This window comes from Brassica napus, unplaced genomic scaffold (genome assembly GCF_020379485.1).
Source record: "Brassica napus cultivar Da-Ae unplaced genomic scaffold, Da-Ae ScsIHWf_1473;HRSCAF=2065, whole genome shotgun sequence".
NCBI lineage: Eukaryota > Viridiplantae > Streptophyta > Magnoliopsida > Brassicales > Brassicaceae > Brassica > Brassica napus.
In genome coordinates this window covers 159937-177343 of record NW_026014884.1, presented here as the reverse complement: position 1 = coordinate 177343, position 17407 = coordinate 159937, and the positions used below count along the sequence as shown (strand labels likewise).

Genomic DNA, 17407 nt, shown 5'->3' with positions numbered 1-17407 from the left:
TAAGCTTGAGGGGGAGTGTTGAGATGAGCTGAGTATATGGAGATGAAGAGATAAGGAGTTGAAGAGAAGAGGAGATGAAGTACTTAGGGAAGTTTGGGAGAGTATGGTACGGTAGGCCGTACAAGGCCGTACAAGGCCGTACAAGGCCGTACAAGGCCGTACAAGGCCGTACCATCCAAACCTCAACCAAAACTTACCATACCTTATCCAAGTGAGACGGTAACTAAGGAGGAGTGACTTGGGTAGCTTAGGGAGAGGATCAGACCGTTGAAAGGATAAGGGGACGCGGTGCCAGGCTGGAACAGGCTGGAAAGCTAAAGCACCTTTAGTCCAAGATGCCATAAGCGTGTGATGCATCCTAGTGGTTGATTTGAATCCATTGCCTTGACTACACACGGCTCAATAGTGCTCATTTCCCCTCTTGTAAACCCTTGTGTTCCTCTTATAAATATGTAACCTCACTCATTAATATTATTAAGAAAGTTATGAGTCTCTCTTAGTCTTTACTCTCAACATGATTCGATCCTAGACTTCTAATCTCATTTCATACTCAAATCTCTTCTAAATCACTTCTAGTCTTTCTTATTTACTCAGATTACTCTACTCAATCCTAAAAGTGATAAACCACACAACCTACCGAGGCATCAAATGTAGATCATGGGGGGGGAAAACACACCTGAACCAGCTGAAGTACATGTTGAAAGTCATGATCAAGAAGGCTCAGGTGATCATGATCAAAGTATGATGCAGGAAGATAGGGAGGTACCAAGCCAAGATCAAGAGGAGGAAACTAATGCAACTACAACTGAACCTGAACCAGAGCCGGCGGTGCAGCCATTGAGAAGAAGCACCAGAGTGAGAAAGGATAGTTCCAACTGGGTAAACACGAGAGTGTACTACAATGCCCAGGCTGTGGAACATCCCTCTCAAGCTGTGTGTTCCTTTGCTCATTATCCAGAAGAACATTGTGCCTTTATGGTAAGCTTAGATGAGAGCCATGTACCAAAGTCATATGAGGAAGCCATGAAGGACAAGGAGTGGAGGGAATCAGTAAGAGCTGAATCCAATGCAATGATCAAGAATGACACTTGGTATGAGAGTGAGTTACCTAAAGGAAAGAGAGCAGTGTCTAGTAGATGGATCTTTACAATCAAGTACCAAGCAAATGGACAGATTGATAGAAAGAAGACTCGTTTGGTTGCAAGAGGATTCACTCAAACATATGGAGAGGATTATATAGACACATTTGCGCCAGTTGCTAAGCTACATACCATCAGGATTGTCCTATCACTTGCGGTGAATCTTGAGTGGGGCTTGTGGCAAATGGATGTAAAGAATGCATTCCTACAAGGAGAACTAGAAGATGAAGTGTATATGTTACCTCCTCCTGGTCTAGAGCACTTGGTGAAGAAAGGGAATGTTCTCAGACTAAAGAAAGCTATCTATGGTCTAAAACAATCACCACGGGCATGGTACAACAAGTTGAGCACAACTCTGAATGGAAGAGGCTTTAGGAAGTCAGAGCTTGATCATACTCTCTTTACACTCAACACACCTTCAGGTATTGTCGTTCTACTTGTGTATGTAGATGACATCATTATAACAGGTAGTGATAAAGAAGAGATACAAGCCACTAAAGACTTTCTTAAATCTGTTTTTGAGATTAAAGACTTGGGAGAGATGAAATACTTCCTTGGGATTGAGATATGTAGATCCAAGGAAGGTTTGTTTCTATCCCAAAGAAAGTATACACTTGATCTGTTGAAAGATGCAGGTAAGCTTGATGGAAAGACGGCCAAGACTCCCTTGGAAGATGGATACAAGGTTCCACGTGAGGGGGAGATTGAAGACAGTCCACCATTCAAGGATGCAAAGCTTTATAGAAAGCTAGTGGGTAAGCTCATATACCTAACCATCACACGTCCTGATATTTGTTTTGCTGTGAACCAGGTGAGTCAGCATATGCAAGTTCCAAAAGAACATCATTGGGGAATGGTGAACCGGATCTTGATGTATCTTAATGGCTCAGCGGATCAAGGAGTGTGGATGGGGTGTAATGGGAGTACAAAAGTTGTAGGCTACTGTGATGCAGATTGGGTAGGAGATAGAGCAGATAGAAGGTCCACAACCGGCTACTGCACATTCATTGGAGGGAACTTAGTAACTTGGAAGAGTAAGAAGCAGAAGGTGGTCTCATGCTCAAGTGCTGAAGCTGAATACCGAGCCATGCTGAAGCTGACTAATGAGCTTGTATGGATCAAAGGGATACTGAAGCACTTGGAGATTATTCAATCCACTCCAATGACCATGCATTGTGACAACCAGGCTGCTATACACATTGCCACCAACTCAGTCTTCCATGAGAGAACCAAGCACATTGAAGTAGATTGTCACAAGGTGAGGCAAATGATTCTCCTTGGAGTCATCTTACCATGTTACACGAGAAGTGAAGATCAGCTAGCAGATGTGTTCACAAAGGCAGCAAGACAGAAGACAATAGAGTCCATTCATAGCCGGCTAGGACTCATTGATCTCACGAGAAGGAGCTAAGCCCCTTGGCTATGAGGTCTTTACTCTTTTTCCCTTACCAAAGTTTTGTCCCAATGGGTTTTCTTTGGTGAGGTTTTTAATGAGGAAGATCTCATGGCTATCCAAGCTTAGACTTTCACAAAGCTAAGCTTGAGGGGGAGTGTTGAGATGAGATCACTTTGAGATGAGATCATGAGATGAAGTGTTGAGTAATGTATGTGAGGAGAGAGTATGAAGTGGTGAAGCATTAGGAAGAAAGGGATTGAGGAGGCTTAGTCCGTACAATCCGTACAGGCCGTACATGAGGAGTGGCCGTACAAGTCTTGGGTAATACTCTTCACTATTCAGGATGGTTACTTGTGAAAAGGGTGATGGTAACTATGGAGAGTTACCAGCACTTGATCAGACCGTTGAGAGAAGGATAAGACCGCGACTTGACAGGCTGTATGCAGCTGGAAAGGGAAAGCAACCTTATCCATTCATCCCACACATGTGGAGTCTCCCATTGGCTTAGTTTGAAACCGGCGCCTAGCTCTTCCTTGACTTCACATGCTTTGCTTACTTTACCTTTAGGAAAACCCTTGTATCTTCTCCTATATATTTGTAAACTCTTCATTAATGATAATCTGACAGTTCTTGACACTAAAACAATCTCTTAGACTCAAAGGCTCTCAATCATGATCATACACTAAACTCTTAGCTAAACTCGTCCTAAATAAACTCTAGACTCTTTCTAATCTCTTTCTTTCCTTATATCAAACTCAGATTCTCTAAAACTTATACATGTGTCTTTTCTAAGATTGATTTAAAGAGTGGTTACCACCAGATTAGAATGAAAGAAGGAGATGAGTGGAAAACTGCTTTTAAAACTAAGCTAGGATTGTATGAATGGCTTGTGATGCCTTTTGGACTTACTAATGCACCTAGTAGTTTCATGAGGTTAATGAATCATGTCTTGAGAGCTTTGATAGGACGATTTGTAGTTGTTTACTTTGATGATATCCTGATTTACAGCAAGACTATGAAAGAACATGTTAACCACTTGAAACAAGTTCTGGATGTGCTTAGAAAAGAAAATCTGTATGCTAACTATAAAAAGTGTTCTTTTGGCACAGATAACCTTATCTTTTTAGGTTTTGTTGTGACTTCACAGGGCATACAGGTTGATGAGGAAAAAGTGAAGGCTATCAGGGAGTGGCCGATTCCTAAATCTATTGGAGAGGTCAGAAGTTTTCATGGACTTGCTGGCTTCTACAGGAGGTTTGTGAGAGATTTCAGTACAGTTGCAGCACCACTGACTGAAGTAATCAAAAAGAGTGTAGGTTTCACTTGGGGACCAACCCAAGAAGATGCATTTCAAATGCTAAAAGAGAAGTTAACAAGTGCTCCCTTACTTGCACTTCCTGACTTTTCTAAAACTTTTGAAATTGAATGTGATGCATCTGGTATTGGAATTGGAGCTGTGTTGATGCAGGATAAGAAACCCATAGCTTACTTCAGTGAGAAACTAGGAGGCGCCACCTTGAACTATCCTACCTATGACAAGGAGCTGTATGCCTTGGTGAGAGCTTTACAAGTGTGGCAACATTACTTGTGGCCTAAGGAGTTTGTGATCCATACAGATCATGAATCCCTTAAACATCTCAAAGGGCAACAGAAGCTGAACAAGAGACATGCCAGGTGGGTGGAGTTCATTGAGACCTTTCCTTATGTCATCCACTACAAGAAAGGTAAGGAGAATGTAGTGGCTGATGCACTCTCCAGAAGGTATACTCTTTTATCTTCAATGGAAACTAAACTCTTAGGCTTTGAACATATTAAATCTTGCTATGCTAATGATCCTGAGTTTAAAGATGTGTTTAGAGAATCTGAGAAACATGCTAGTGGAAAATTCTACCAAGTAAAAGGATTTCTTTTCTATGATAACCGCCTGTGTGTTCCTAGTGGCTCTTTGAGAGAATTGTATGTTAGGGAAGCTCACGCAGGAGGGCTGATGGGACACTTTGGAGTCGCCAAAACACTCTCCACCTTGCAGGAGCACTTCTACTGGCCGAGTATGAAGAAAGAAGTGGAGCGTGTGTGCTCAAGGTGTGTCGTGTGCAAACAAGCCAAGTCTAAGGTCCAACCAACAGGTTGGTATACACCTCTCCTATTCCTACTGCACCATGGATTGATATCTCTATGGACTTTGTCTTAGGATTGCCTAGGACTAGGAAAGGAAGAGATAGTATCTTTGTGGTTGTTGATAGATTTTCTAAGATGGCTCACTTCATACCTTGTCATAAAACTGATGATGCATCTTTGGTAGCTGATCTATTCTTTCGAGAAGTTGTTAGATTGCATGGTATGCCTAGGACTATAGTTTCTGATAGAGATACTAAGTTCCTTAGCTATTTCTGGAAAACTCTGTGGGGAAAGTTGGGAACTAAGCTATTGTTTTCAACTACTTGTCATCCCCAAACTGATGGTCAAACTGAATCAGTCAATAGGACATTGTCTACTCTTTTGCGTGTTGAGATGTGTTGAGGTATATGTGAAGGCATTGAGGAGTTAAGGACATGAGAAAGCTAAGGTGTGAAAGGAAAGGGAGTTAAGAGTAAACTAAGGCATGGTACGGACGGGCCATCCGTACACTGACCGTACCAAGGTAAAACTAGGATGGTAACTTCACCGAGTAACTCTTATGGACCGAGGTGAAGTTACACTCGACCAAAAGCTTATCCAGACGTTGGAGTGGATAAGGGAGGCGCGGCTTGACAGCTAGGACAGGCTGGCAAGGGCTGGAAAAGAAGAGCATCTTGGACCAGGATCAGGAAGATGCCCGAACGTGTGAAGCTAGTCATTGGCCGGTTCAAACAAAAGCAAAGGCTCTTCCCTTGACCTCACATGCTTATCTACTCTTGTGTTTCGAAAACCCTAATGTCTAGAACAATATAAATATGTAACCTCACTCATTAATAAGATCATAGAGTTCTGAGTCTCTCTCTAATTTCCTAAGTCACCATGATTCTCTCTTAGACACTAAACAGCTCTCAAGTCTCTTAATCTTTCACAATCTCTTCCTAATCTCTACTTAAACTCTTACTTATATTCTAGTTACTCTAAGGATCTCTAAATATCATATGGTATCAGAGCCAGGTTCATTAGAATCTGGGGTTTGATCTTTAGAGAGTTACAAGCTGAAGGCTTTGAAGCTACACGCGAGTGGCTTTGAAGGTGTTTGGGCTGTGCTACGTTCAGTGTGTGTTTACGCGATCCTAGACTCAAGATTGGTGTGTGTACGTGATTCAAGACTCAAGATTTCATCAGATTCAAGCTGTTCAAGTCAAGCTGAGCAAAGATGGAACATGGTATGAACATGAGGATGAAGGTAGCGGTTACTTTCAAAGGTAACAACTACCTTGTGTGGTCTCGGATGGTGAAGACTGCGGTGGGAAGTAAGGGTTTGTGGGGGCACATCACAACAGGGGAGGCTCCGAAACTCATTACTCAGGGAGGAGATCAAGAAGAGGTCTCCAATGAAGTGGCTGTAGAGAAATGGCAACAAGAAGACATGCTGGTGATGACGGTTTTACACGCATCCTTGGATCCAGCTATCTTGGATGCCTACAGCTACTGTGAATCAGCCAAGGAGCTGTGGGACACGCTGAAGAAGGTGTATGGGAACATCTCCAACCTCAGCCGTGTGTTTGAAGTGAAGCAAGCTATCAACCGTCTAGTACAAGAGGATATGGAGTTCACTAAGCACTTGGGAAGGTTCAGGTCCTTATGGTCAGAACTGGAGATGCTGAGGCCGAGCACAACTGATCCTGATCAGTTGAATGAGAGGCGTGAGCAAGATAAGGTCTTTGGGCTGCTTCTCACGTTGAACCCGGCCTACACTCAACTCATCCAGCACATGTTAAGGGCTGACAAGCTTCCGGACCTTGAGGATGTGTGTGCGCAAATCCAAAGGGAGCAAGGGTCTATGGGGTTGTTTGGAGGAAAGGGGGAGCTCTCTCTTGCCAATCAGGCAGCTCATGAGGACTTAACCGAAGCTCCACAAGCTAACAAGGCATCTCACGGGAAGTATGAGGACAGGAAGTTCAATGGTAACTGTGATCATTGCAAGAAGCATGGTCATAAGAAGAGCCAATGTTGGATACTACACCCACACCTCAAGCCGGCCAAGTTCATGAAGGAGCGTGAGGGAAGGGCAAATGTGACTGAAGGATCAAGTGGAGCTGGCACCATCAAGACAAGTGAGGTGGATGGTCATGGAGGCAATGATGGGAATGGGAAGTCTCTGGTGGCTTACACAGGCGCCTCAAGCTCATGCAGCAACAATGACTACATCAGGAGATCAGACCTTGATGCACTCTTCAAAATGCTAAAGGAAAACGGTAACACTTATGGTTATTCCTTTGGAGCCTCTATGATTGCATATAAGGATGATCACTTGATTAGAGAACTAGTAGAACGGTTAGAAGCTAGGAATGAGTATAGATATGCACACATTGCTAGAAATGATAGGATGTCTCCATCACTTAGTAATCTATGTCATAATGCTAAACGAGTAGATAAACCATTGATTATTGATTCTGGTGCATCACATCATATGATAAGTGATGAGAAACTGATTAAGGATATAGAACCTACTCATGGGCATGTAATGATAGCAAATGGAGATAAGATACCTATTAAGGGAATAGGGAAGCTTAAGTTGTTTAACAAAGAATCTAAAGCTTTTTACATGCCTGAATTCACATCAAACCTATTATCTGTAAAGAAATGTACTAATGATTTACAATGCAATGTTATCTTTAGTCCTAATGATGTGAAATTTCAGGATATTGAGAGCAGTAGATTGATTGGGAAAGGAGTGACTAAAGGAGATCTCTATATGCTTGAAGAACTCACTTCTGTTCCTGATTATAGTTGCTCGTTTACTTCTGCTTCTTTGTTGAATAAACATGCATTGTGGCATGCTAGAGTAGGACACCCTCATGTTAAAGCTTTGAACTTAATGGTACCAGGTGTTGTGTTTGAAAACAAAAATTGTGAAGCTTGCATTTTAGGCAAGCATTGTAGGAATGTGTTTCAAAAGTCTACTACCGTTTATGAGAATTGCTTTGATCTAGTTCATTCAGATGTGTGGACTGCCCCTTGCTTATCTAGAGATAGCTATAAGTATTTTGTCACATTCATTGATGAAAAATCCAAATACACCTGGTTAACCTTAATTCAGACCAAAGATAGGGTGCTTGATGCATTTAGGAACTTTCAAACTTATGTGACTAACCATTATCATGCTAAGATTAAAATTTTGAGATCAGATAATGGAGGAGAGTACACAAGCAATGCATTCAAGCAACACTTATCACAATATGGGATTCTACATCAAACAAGTTGTCCGTATACTCCACAGCAAAATGGAGTGGCTGAGAGGAAGAATAGGCACCTCATGGAGGTGGCAAGGTCACTTATGTTTCAGAGTAACGTTCCAAAGAGATTTTGGAGTGATGCGGTTGCCACTGCTTGTTACTTGATCAATAGAACTCCAACCAAGATTCTGAATGAGAAGGCTCCATTTGAAGTTCTAAACAAGTACAAGCCAGTTCTTGATTACTTGAAAGTCTTTGGATGTCTATGCTTTGTGCTCAAACCAGGAGAGATGCGCAACAAGCTAGAAGCAAGAAGTACCAAGGCTGTATTCATAGGATACTCAGCTACACAGAAAGGATACAAGTGCTATGATCCTATAGCAAGAAGAGTACTTGTATCTAGAGACGTGAAGTTCTTAGAAGATAGAGGGTACTATGAAGAAAAGAATCAAGAAGACCTGAAGGACTTAACATCAGACAAGGCCACCACCTTGCGGATCATCCTTGAAGGTCTTGGAATCAGTACATCCCAGGATCCAAGAGATCACACGACTACACCTCCTGAAGTTGGTTCACCATCCCACCTTGATCATGAGGGAGGAGAGGAGCATGAAGAGCCTATACAAGAGGCTAACCAAGATGAAGGAGGAGTAGAGAACGAAGGAGAAGAGAGCATAGGTTCTGATGGTCATGGGCATGATCATGGTGTGATACAAACACCTTCTCAAAACGAAGTGGTAGAAGAAGCACAGGAAGAAGAACCGGTTGTGCAGCCACTAAGAAGGAGTACAAGGATAAAGAAGGATCCTTCTAGCTGGGTAAACACGAGAGTGTACTACAATGCCCAAGCTGTGGAGCATCCTTCTCAAGCCGTGTGCTCCTTTGCTCAATATCCAGAAGCACATTGTGCTTTCATGGTAAACTTGGATGAGAATCACATCCCAAGAAGCTATGAAGAGGCAATGAAGGATAAGGAATGGAAGGAATCAGTAGGAGCTGAGGCAGGAGCTATGATAAAGAATGATACATGGTATGAGAGTGAACTACCAAAAGGGAAGAAGGCAGTGTCTAGTAGATGGATCTTCACAATCAAATACAAGGCTGATGGACAGATTGAGAGGAAGAAAACTAGATTAGTAGCAAGAGGGTTCACTCAGACATATGGGGAGGATTACATTGAGACATTTGCCCCTGTAGCTAAGCTACACACCATTAGGATTGTTCTAAGCTTGGCGGTTAATCTTGGATGGGGATTGTGGCAAATGGATGTAAAGAATGCATTCTTACAAGGGGAACTTGAGGATGAAGTCTACATGTATCCTCCGCCAGGTCTAGACCATCTAGTGAAGAAAGGGAATGTACTGAGGTTAAAGAAGGCTATCTATGGCTTAAAGCAGTCACCAAGAGCGTGGTATAACAAGTTGAGCACAACTTTGAATGGACGTGGCTTCAGGAAGTCAGAGTTAGATCACACACTCTTCACCCTCACTACACCCTCAGGTATGGTTGCTCTCCTTGTGTATGTGGATGATATCATTATCACAGGTAGTGATAAGGAGGGTATCAAAGCAACCAAGGAGTTTCTCAAATCCATGTTTGAAATCAAAGATTTGGGAGAAATGAAATACTTTCTTGGAATTGAGATTTGTAGATCCAAGGAAGGGTTATTCATGTCCCAAAGGAAGTATACACTTGATCTTTTGAAAGATGCAGGTGCTTATGGAGGCAAGACAGCAAGGATGCCTATGGAGGATGGCTACAAAGTACCAAGAGAGGGGGAGATTGAAGACAGCAAGCCATTTCATGATCCTAAACTCTATAGAAAACTTGTTGGCAAATTGATTTACCTTACCATCACAAGACCTGACATATGTTTTGCTGTGAATCAGGTGAGTCAACATATGCAGCTTCCCAAGGAACATCATTGGCACATGGTGGAGAGGCTACTGATGTATCTGAATGGCTCGCCAGATCAAGGAGTCTGGATGGGGTGCAATGGAAGCACTGAAGTGGTGGGCTATTGTGATGCTGATTGGGCAGGAGATAGAGCTGATAGGAGATCAACAACCGGCTATTGCACATTCATTGGAGGCAACTTAGTTACATGGAAGAGTAAGAAGCAGAAGGTGGTCTCTTGCTCAAGTGCTGAAGCTGAGTATAGAGCTATGCTGAAGCTTACCAACGAGCTGGTGTGGATCAAAGGCATCTTGAAGCATTTGGAGATTGATCAAGCCGCACCTATGACAATGCATTGTGATAACCAAGCAGCTATTCACATTGCCTCCAACTCGGTGTTTCATGAGAGAACCAAGCACATTGAAGTTGATTGTCACAAGGTGAGGCAGATGATCATCCTAGGAGTCATCTTACCATGCTACACTCGGAGTGAAGATCAGTTGGCTGATGTGTTCACTAAGGCTGCAAGACAAAAGACTATGGAGTCCATTCACATTAGATTGGGACTCATAGATCTTGGGAAGAGAAGGAGCTGATCCCCTAAGTCATGAGGTCTTTACTCTTTTTCCCTCATCAAAGTTTTGTCCCAATGGGTTTTCTTTGGTGAGGTTTTTAATGAGGAAGATCTCATGGCTGTCCAAGCTTAGACTATCATAAAGCTAAGCTTGAGGGGGAGTGTTGAGATGTGTTGAGGTATATGTGAAGGCATTGAGGAGTTAAGGACATGAGAAAGCTAAGGTGTGAAAGGAAAGGGAGTTAAGAGTAAACTAAGGCATGGTACGGACGGGCCATCCGTACACTGACCGTACCAAGGTAAAACTAGGATGGTAACTTCACCGAGTAACTCTTATGGACCGAGGTGAAGTTACACTCGACCAAAAGCTTATCCAGACGTTGGAGTGGATAAGGGAGGCGCGGCTTGACAGCTAGGACAGGCTGGCAAGGGCTGGAAAGGAAGAGCATCTTGGACCAGGATCAGGAAGATGCCCGAACGTGTGAAGCTAGTCATTGGCCGGTTCAAACAAAAGCAAAGGCTCTTCCCTTGACCTCACATGCTTATCTACTCTTGTGTTTCGAAAACCCTAATGTCTAGAACAATATAAATATGTAACCTCACTCATTAATAAGATCATACAGTTCTGAGTCTCTCTCTAATTTCCTAAGTCACCATGATTCTCTCTTAGACACTAAAAAGCTCTCAAGTCTCTTAATCTTTCACAATCTCTTCCTAATCTCTACTTAAACTCTTACTTATATTCTAGTTACTCTAAGGATCTCTAAATATCATATTGCGTGCCATCATTAAGAGTAACATTAGGACATGGAAGGATTGTTTACCACATGTAGAGTTTGCATATAACAGAGCAGTGCATTCAGCTACTAAACTCTCACCTTTTCAAGTTGTTTATGGTTTTAACCCATTGTCTCCTCTTGATTTATTTGCTTTACCTTTAAAAGAGCAAACTAACCTTGATGGCAAGCAAAAGGCCGAGTTTGTTTTGTCTTTGCATGAGCAGGTCAGGAAGAACATTGAGGAGAGAACCAAGATGTATGAGAGGCAGAAGAACAAGGGGCGCAAGGAGCTAGTACTTGAACCGGGTGATCTTGTGTGGATTCACATGAGAAAAGAGAGGTTTCCTGTTGAGAGGAAATCAAAGTTGCTACCAAGGAAAGATGGACCTTTCAGAGTGCTGAAGAGAATCAACAACAATGCCTACCAGATCGATCTTGAAGGGAAATACACAATCAGTTCTACTTTCAATGTTTCTGACTTGGACCCTTTTATTGCAGATGATTTTGATTTGAGGTCAAATCCTTTTAAAGGAGGAGGGGATGGTGTAGCCATGAGTAGAGACATTGGGGAGCTGAGTGAGTCTGACGAGGAAGAGCCAGACTTGAGAAAAGACGAGCCAGACTTGAGAAGAGAAGAACCAGACTTGAGAAAAGAAGAGCCAGACTTGAGAAGAGAAGAACCAGACTTGAGCAGAGAAGAACCAGACTTGAGCAGAGAAGAACTAAATGAGCTAGCCAGCTTGTGGAGTGGACCAGTAACCAGATCAAGGCTGAGAGCACAAGAGGAGAGGCTCCAGGAGATAGCCAAAATCGTGGGTCTTGGATCAAGACAAGGAGATCAAGATAAACCAGCATGTTGGTTTAATTTAATTACTTTGTAAGGGCTTTGGTTATTGGGCTTTCATTTAATTTAAACCAAAGACAATTAGGATTTTAAAATAAACCAATTTCAATTGGATTAGGATTAGAATTAGAATTAAACCATCCTGGTTTACTTCTAGGGTTTCTGTTTGTCGATTTCTTTAAGAACATGGGGGGAGGCAACTTTGTTTTCTCAACTTTCAATCTAAGAATTATTCAGTCAACTTTGTTGTCTTGTCTCTAGCTTTCTCTGTTCAGCTCTGATAGTTTTAATGATGTTAAGAGTAATCTGAGTGTTTAGAGAAGATTAGAATGAGTTTAGAAAAGATTAAAGTCTGAAATAAGATTTGGAGTCTAGAGAGAGTTTTTAGAAAGACTAAGAGAGACTCATAACTTGCTTGATTGTATTAATGAGAGTGTTTACAACTTTATAAGAGAAGAGACAAGGGTTTTCGTAGCTAAGAGGATAAGGTAAGCATGTGGAGTCAAAGGCCATTTCAAACTTGTCCAATGAGGTGAGCCGCGCGTGTGAGCCTTCATTAGCTGGCTCATACCTTTTGCTTTTCCGTGTCCAGCTGTGCCAGCCTGTCCAAGACTCTCCCTTATCCTTTCCAACGGTCTGATCCATCCACAAATGCCAAGGTAACTTCTCCTCTTTACTTAAGTAACTCGGATAACTTATGGTGAGGTTTGGTTGAGCTTTGGTCGATCCTATCTTGTACGGCCTGTCCTGTCATGTACGGCCATGTACGGCCTTGTACGGACAGGCTGATCCCAAAGCTCCCAAACCTTCCTATCCTTCCTCTTCTTCATTCTACTCAACCCTCATCTCCATTCTTCACTTGACACTCTTCATCTCAACACTCCCCCTCAAGCTTAGCTTTGTGAAAGACTAAGCTTGGACAGCCATGAGATCTTCCTCATTAAAAACCTCACTAAGGAAAACCCATTGGGACAAAACCTTAATGAGGGAAAAAGAGTAAAGATCTCATGACTAAGGGGATCAGCTGCTTCTCTTCCCAAGATCAATGAGGCCCAATCTGATATGAATGGACTCCATTGTCTTTTGCCTTGCAGCCTTGGTGAATACATCAGCCAACTGATCTTCACTCCTAGTATAACATGGCAAGATGACTCCTAGGACAATCATCTGCCTCACCTTGTGGCAATCAACCTCAATGTGCTTTGTTCTCTCATGGAACACCGAGTTGGAGGCTATGTGAATGGCGGCCTGGTTGTCACAATGCATTGTCATTGGAGTGTCTTGTGCTATCTCCAAATGCTTCAAGATGCCCTTGATCCAAACTAGCTCGTTTGTAAGCTTCAGCATGGCTCTATATTCAGCTTCTGCACTAGAGCATGACACCACCTTCTGTTTCTTACTCTTCCAAGTCACCAAGTTGCCTCCAATGAATGTGCAATAGCCGGTTGTTGATCTTCTGTCAGCTCTATCACCTGCCCAATCAGCATCACAATAGCCCACCACTTCTGTGCTTCCATTGCACCCCATCCATACACCTTGATCCGGCGAGCCATTTAGATACATCAGCAACCTCTCCACCATACGCCAATGATGTTCCTTGGGAAGCTGCATGTGTTGACTCACCTGATTCACAGCAAAGCATATATCAGGTCTTGTGATGGTTAGATAAATCAATTTTCCAACAAGTTTTCTATAGAGTTTAGGATCATGAAATGGCTTGCTGTCTTCAATCTCCCCCTCTCTTGGTACTTTGTAGCCATCCTCCATTGGCATTCTTGCTGTCTTGCCTCCATAAGCACCTGCATCTTTCAAAAGATCAAGTGTATACTTCCTTTGGGACATGAACAAACCTTCCTTGGATCTACAAATCTCAATTCCAAGAAAGTATTTCATTTCTCCCAAGTCTTTTATTTCAAACATAGACTTTAGAAACTCCTTGGTTGCTTTGATACCTTCTTTATCACTTCCTGTGATAATGATATCATCCACATACACAAGGAGAGCAACCATACCTGAGGGTGTAGTAAGGGTAAAGAGAGTATGGTCCAATTCTGACTTCCTAAAGCCTCGGCCATTCAGAGTTGTGCTCAGCTTGTTGTACCATGCTCTTGGTGATTGCTTCAGCCCATAGATAGCCTTCTTTAACCTCAGTACATTCCCTCTCTTCACTAGATGTTCAAGACCTGGTGGAGGATACATATAGACTTCATCCTCAAGTTCTCCTTGTAGAAATGCATTCTTCACATCCATTTGCCACAATCCCCATCCAAGGTTCACAGCCAAGCTTAAAACAATTCTAATTGTGTGTAGCTTGGCTACTGGTGCAAATGTCTCAATGTAATCCTCTCCATATGTCTGAGTAAACCCTCTTGCTACTAGTCTAGTTTTCTTCCTCTCAATCGACCCATCAGCCTTGTACTTGATTGTAAAGATCCATCTACTAGACACTGCCTTCTTCCCTTTTGGTAGTTCACTCTCATACCATGTATCATTCTTTATCATAGCTCCTGCCTCAGCTCCTACTGATTCCTTCCACTCCTTATCCTCCATTGCCTCTTCATAGCTTCTTGGAATGTGATTCTCATTCAAGTTTACCATAAATGCACAATGTGCTTCTGGATATTGACTGAAAGAACACACGGCCTGAGTAGGATGCTCCACAGCTTGGGCATTGTAGTACACTCTCGTGTTTACCCAACTGGAAGGGTCCTTTCTCAGCCTTGTACTTCTTCTTAACATTGGCCCTTCTTGTGCCATCTCTTGTTCTTCTTCTTGTGACAACATTTCGGATCTTTCTTCTCCTAGCTGACTTGCTTCAGCTCCCTCTTCCCTTAGCTGATCATTAGCTTCTTCTTGTTGATCATCTGATTCCACACCTTGATCATGAGAGCCAGAACTCTCTTCTCTACTTGTTTCTTCACGCTCAAGGTTTGGAGTTCTTGTTTCATTCCCCCCTTCATGCTCAAGGTTGGAAGTCTGATGATCCGGTGCTGGAGTTGTGCTTCTCCCCCCCTGATGTCCTTGGTTCATGTTGATTCCAAGCCCTTCTAGGATCAACCTCAAGGTTTCAGCTCTATCAGATGTAAGATCCTTCAAATCTTCTTGAATCTGCTCTTCATAATATCCTTTTTCTTCAACAAACTTTACTTCTCTAGATACTAACACTCTCCTTGTGTTAGGATCATAGCACTTGTATCCTTTCTGACTTGATGAGTATCCAATGAACATTGCCTTTGAACTCTTAGCTTCTAGCTTGTTTCTTATCTCTCCAGGCACCATCACAAAACACAAACATCCAAAGATCTTCATATGCTCGAGTGAAGGTTTGTACTGATTCAATACCTCAAATGGTGATTGTCCTTGAAGGATCAGAGTTGGTGTCCTGTTGATGAGATAACAAGCCGTAGCAACTGCATCACTCCAAAACTTCTTAGGCACATTGGATTGAAACATCATGGACCTGGCTACTTCCATCAAGTGCCTGTTCTTCCTTTCAGCCACACCATTCTGTTGTGGTGTATAGGGACAGCTTGTCTGATGAAGTATTCCATGTTGAGATAGATGTAGCTTGAATGCTTGTCCTGTGTACTCTCCTCCATTATCTGACCTAAAAATTTTTATCTTGGCATTGTAATGGTTAGTCACATAGGCTTGAAAGTTTTTAAATGCATCAAGTACCCTATCTTTGGTTGGAATTAAAGTTAACCAGGTGTATTTGGATTTTTCATCAATGAAAGTTACATAGTACTTATGATTGTCTCTAGAAAGGCAAGGTGCAGTCCAAACATCAGAATGAATAAGATCAAAACATTTTTCATAAACAGTAGTAGACTTGGTAAAGACAGTTCTACAATGCTTGCCTAAGATGCAAGCTTCACACTCATTATTCTCAAAGGAAACACCTGGCAACATCAGTTTTAAAGCCTTATTATGAGGGTGTCCTAATCTAGCATGCCACAATGCATTTTTACTTAAACTAGAACCAGAAACAGAAGTAAACGAGCAGCTATAACTAGAAACAGGAGCAAGATCTTTGAGCAAATACAATTCTCCTTTAGTCACTCCCTTTCCAATCATCTTGCTGCTTTTAATATCCTGAAACTTCACATCATTAGGACTGAATATGACATTGCATTGCAAATCAGTAGCACATTTCTTAACAGATAACAAGTTTGAAGTAAATTCAGGCATATAAAAGGCTTTAGTCTCCTTACCAAACAGTTTAAGACTTCCTATTCCTCTAATAGGTATCTTATCTCCATTAGCTATCATCACATTACCATTCATTGGTACAATGTCTTTAATTAAACTAGTGTCACTTATCATATGATGAGATGCACCAGAATCAACTACTAAAGGCTTAATGGTATGTGACCTAGCAATATGAGCAAGGATACTAGATGGTTTGAATACATGATCATTCCTAGCAAAACTAGCCGTTCTAGATTGGTTTAACATCTCAATCACACTTTCATGCATCCTATCAGTTCTAGTTAGATTCTCATCATTCTCTATAGCCCTAGCACCAAAGGAATAAGCAAATGTGTTACCATGCTCTTTAAAGAGCTTGATGAGAGCATCCAGGTCGGATCTCCTTAGATACTCTTGATCATAGTTCCCACGGTTGCTTGGGGCTCCAGTGTAGGCTACAAGAGACTTCCCATCACCTCCTTCACGCCCATCTATCTCCTTTCCTTTGCTTGGACCAGCTCCACTCGTTCCATCTGATACATTAGCCCTTGCCTCACGGTCCTTCATGAACTTTGCCGGTTTGAGATGTGGGTGAAGGATCCAGCATTGACTCTTCTTGTGGCCATGCTTCTTGCAGTGATCACAGTTCCCATTGAACCTCCTCTCCTCATACTTCCCATGCGCAGCAGCCTTATTTGCTTGTGTAGCTTCATTCCCTTCCTCTTGAGTCGCTTGGCTTGCAAGGGAAAGGTCTCCTTTCTTGGCAAACAACCCAATGGAGCCTTGCTCCTTCTGAATCCGCGCACACACATCCTCAAGGTCAGGTAGAGTGTCTTCTCTAAGCAGGTGCTGGATGAGACCATTATACGCCGGGTTGAGGGTGAGAAGTAGGCCAAAGACCTTGTCTTGCTCTCTTCTCTTGTTGAGCTCATCTGCATCTGTAGTGCTTGGCCTTAACATCTCCATCTCGGACCATAGTGATCTGAATCTCCCAAGGTGTTTAGTGAACTCCATATCCTCTTGTACCAGGTTGTTAATCGCTTGCTTCACCTCAAACACCCTGCTCAAGTTTGATGTATTCCCATACACCTTCTTCAGTGTGTCCCACAGTTCCTTAGCAGACTCACAGTAGCTGTAGGCATCTAAGATTGCTGGCTCAAGGGATGCGTGAAGCACTGACATCACCAGCATGTCCTCTTGATACCACTTCTCAGCCGCGTTGCTTGCAGCC

General features: G+C 42.5%; 1 pseudogene; it reads left to right on the top strand.

Moving 5' to 3' along the window:
- Positions 1-17407, top strand: part of LOC125597501 — a 59223-nt pseudogene that overhangs the window by 16229 nt on the left and 25587 nt on the right.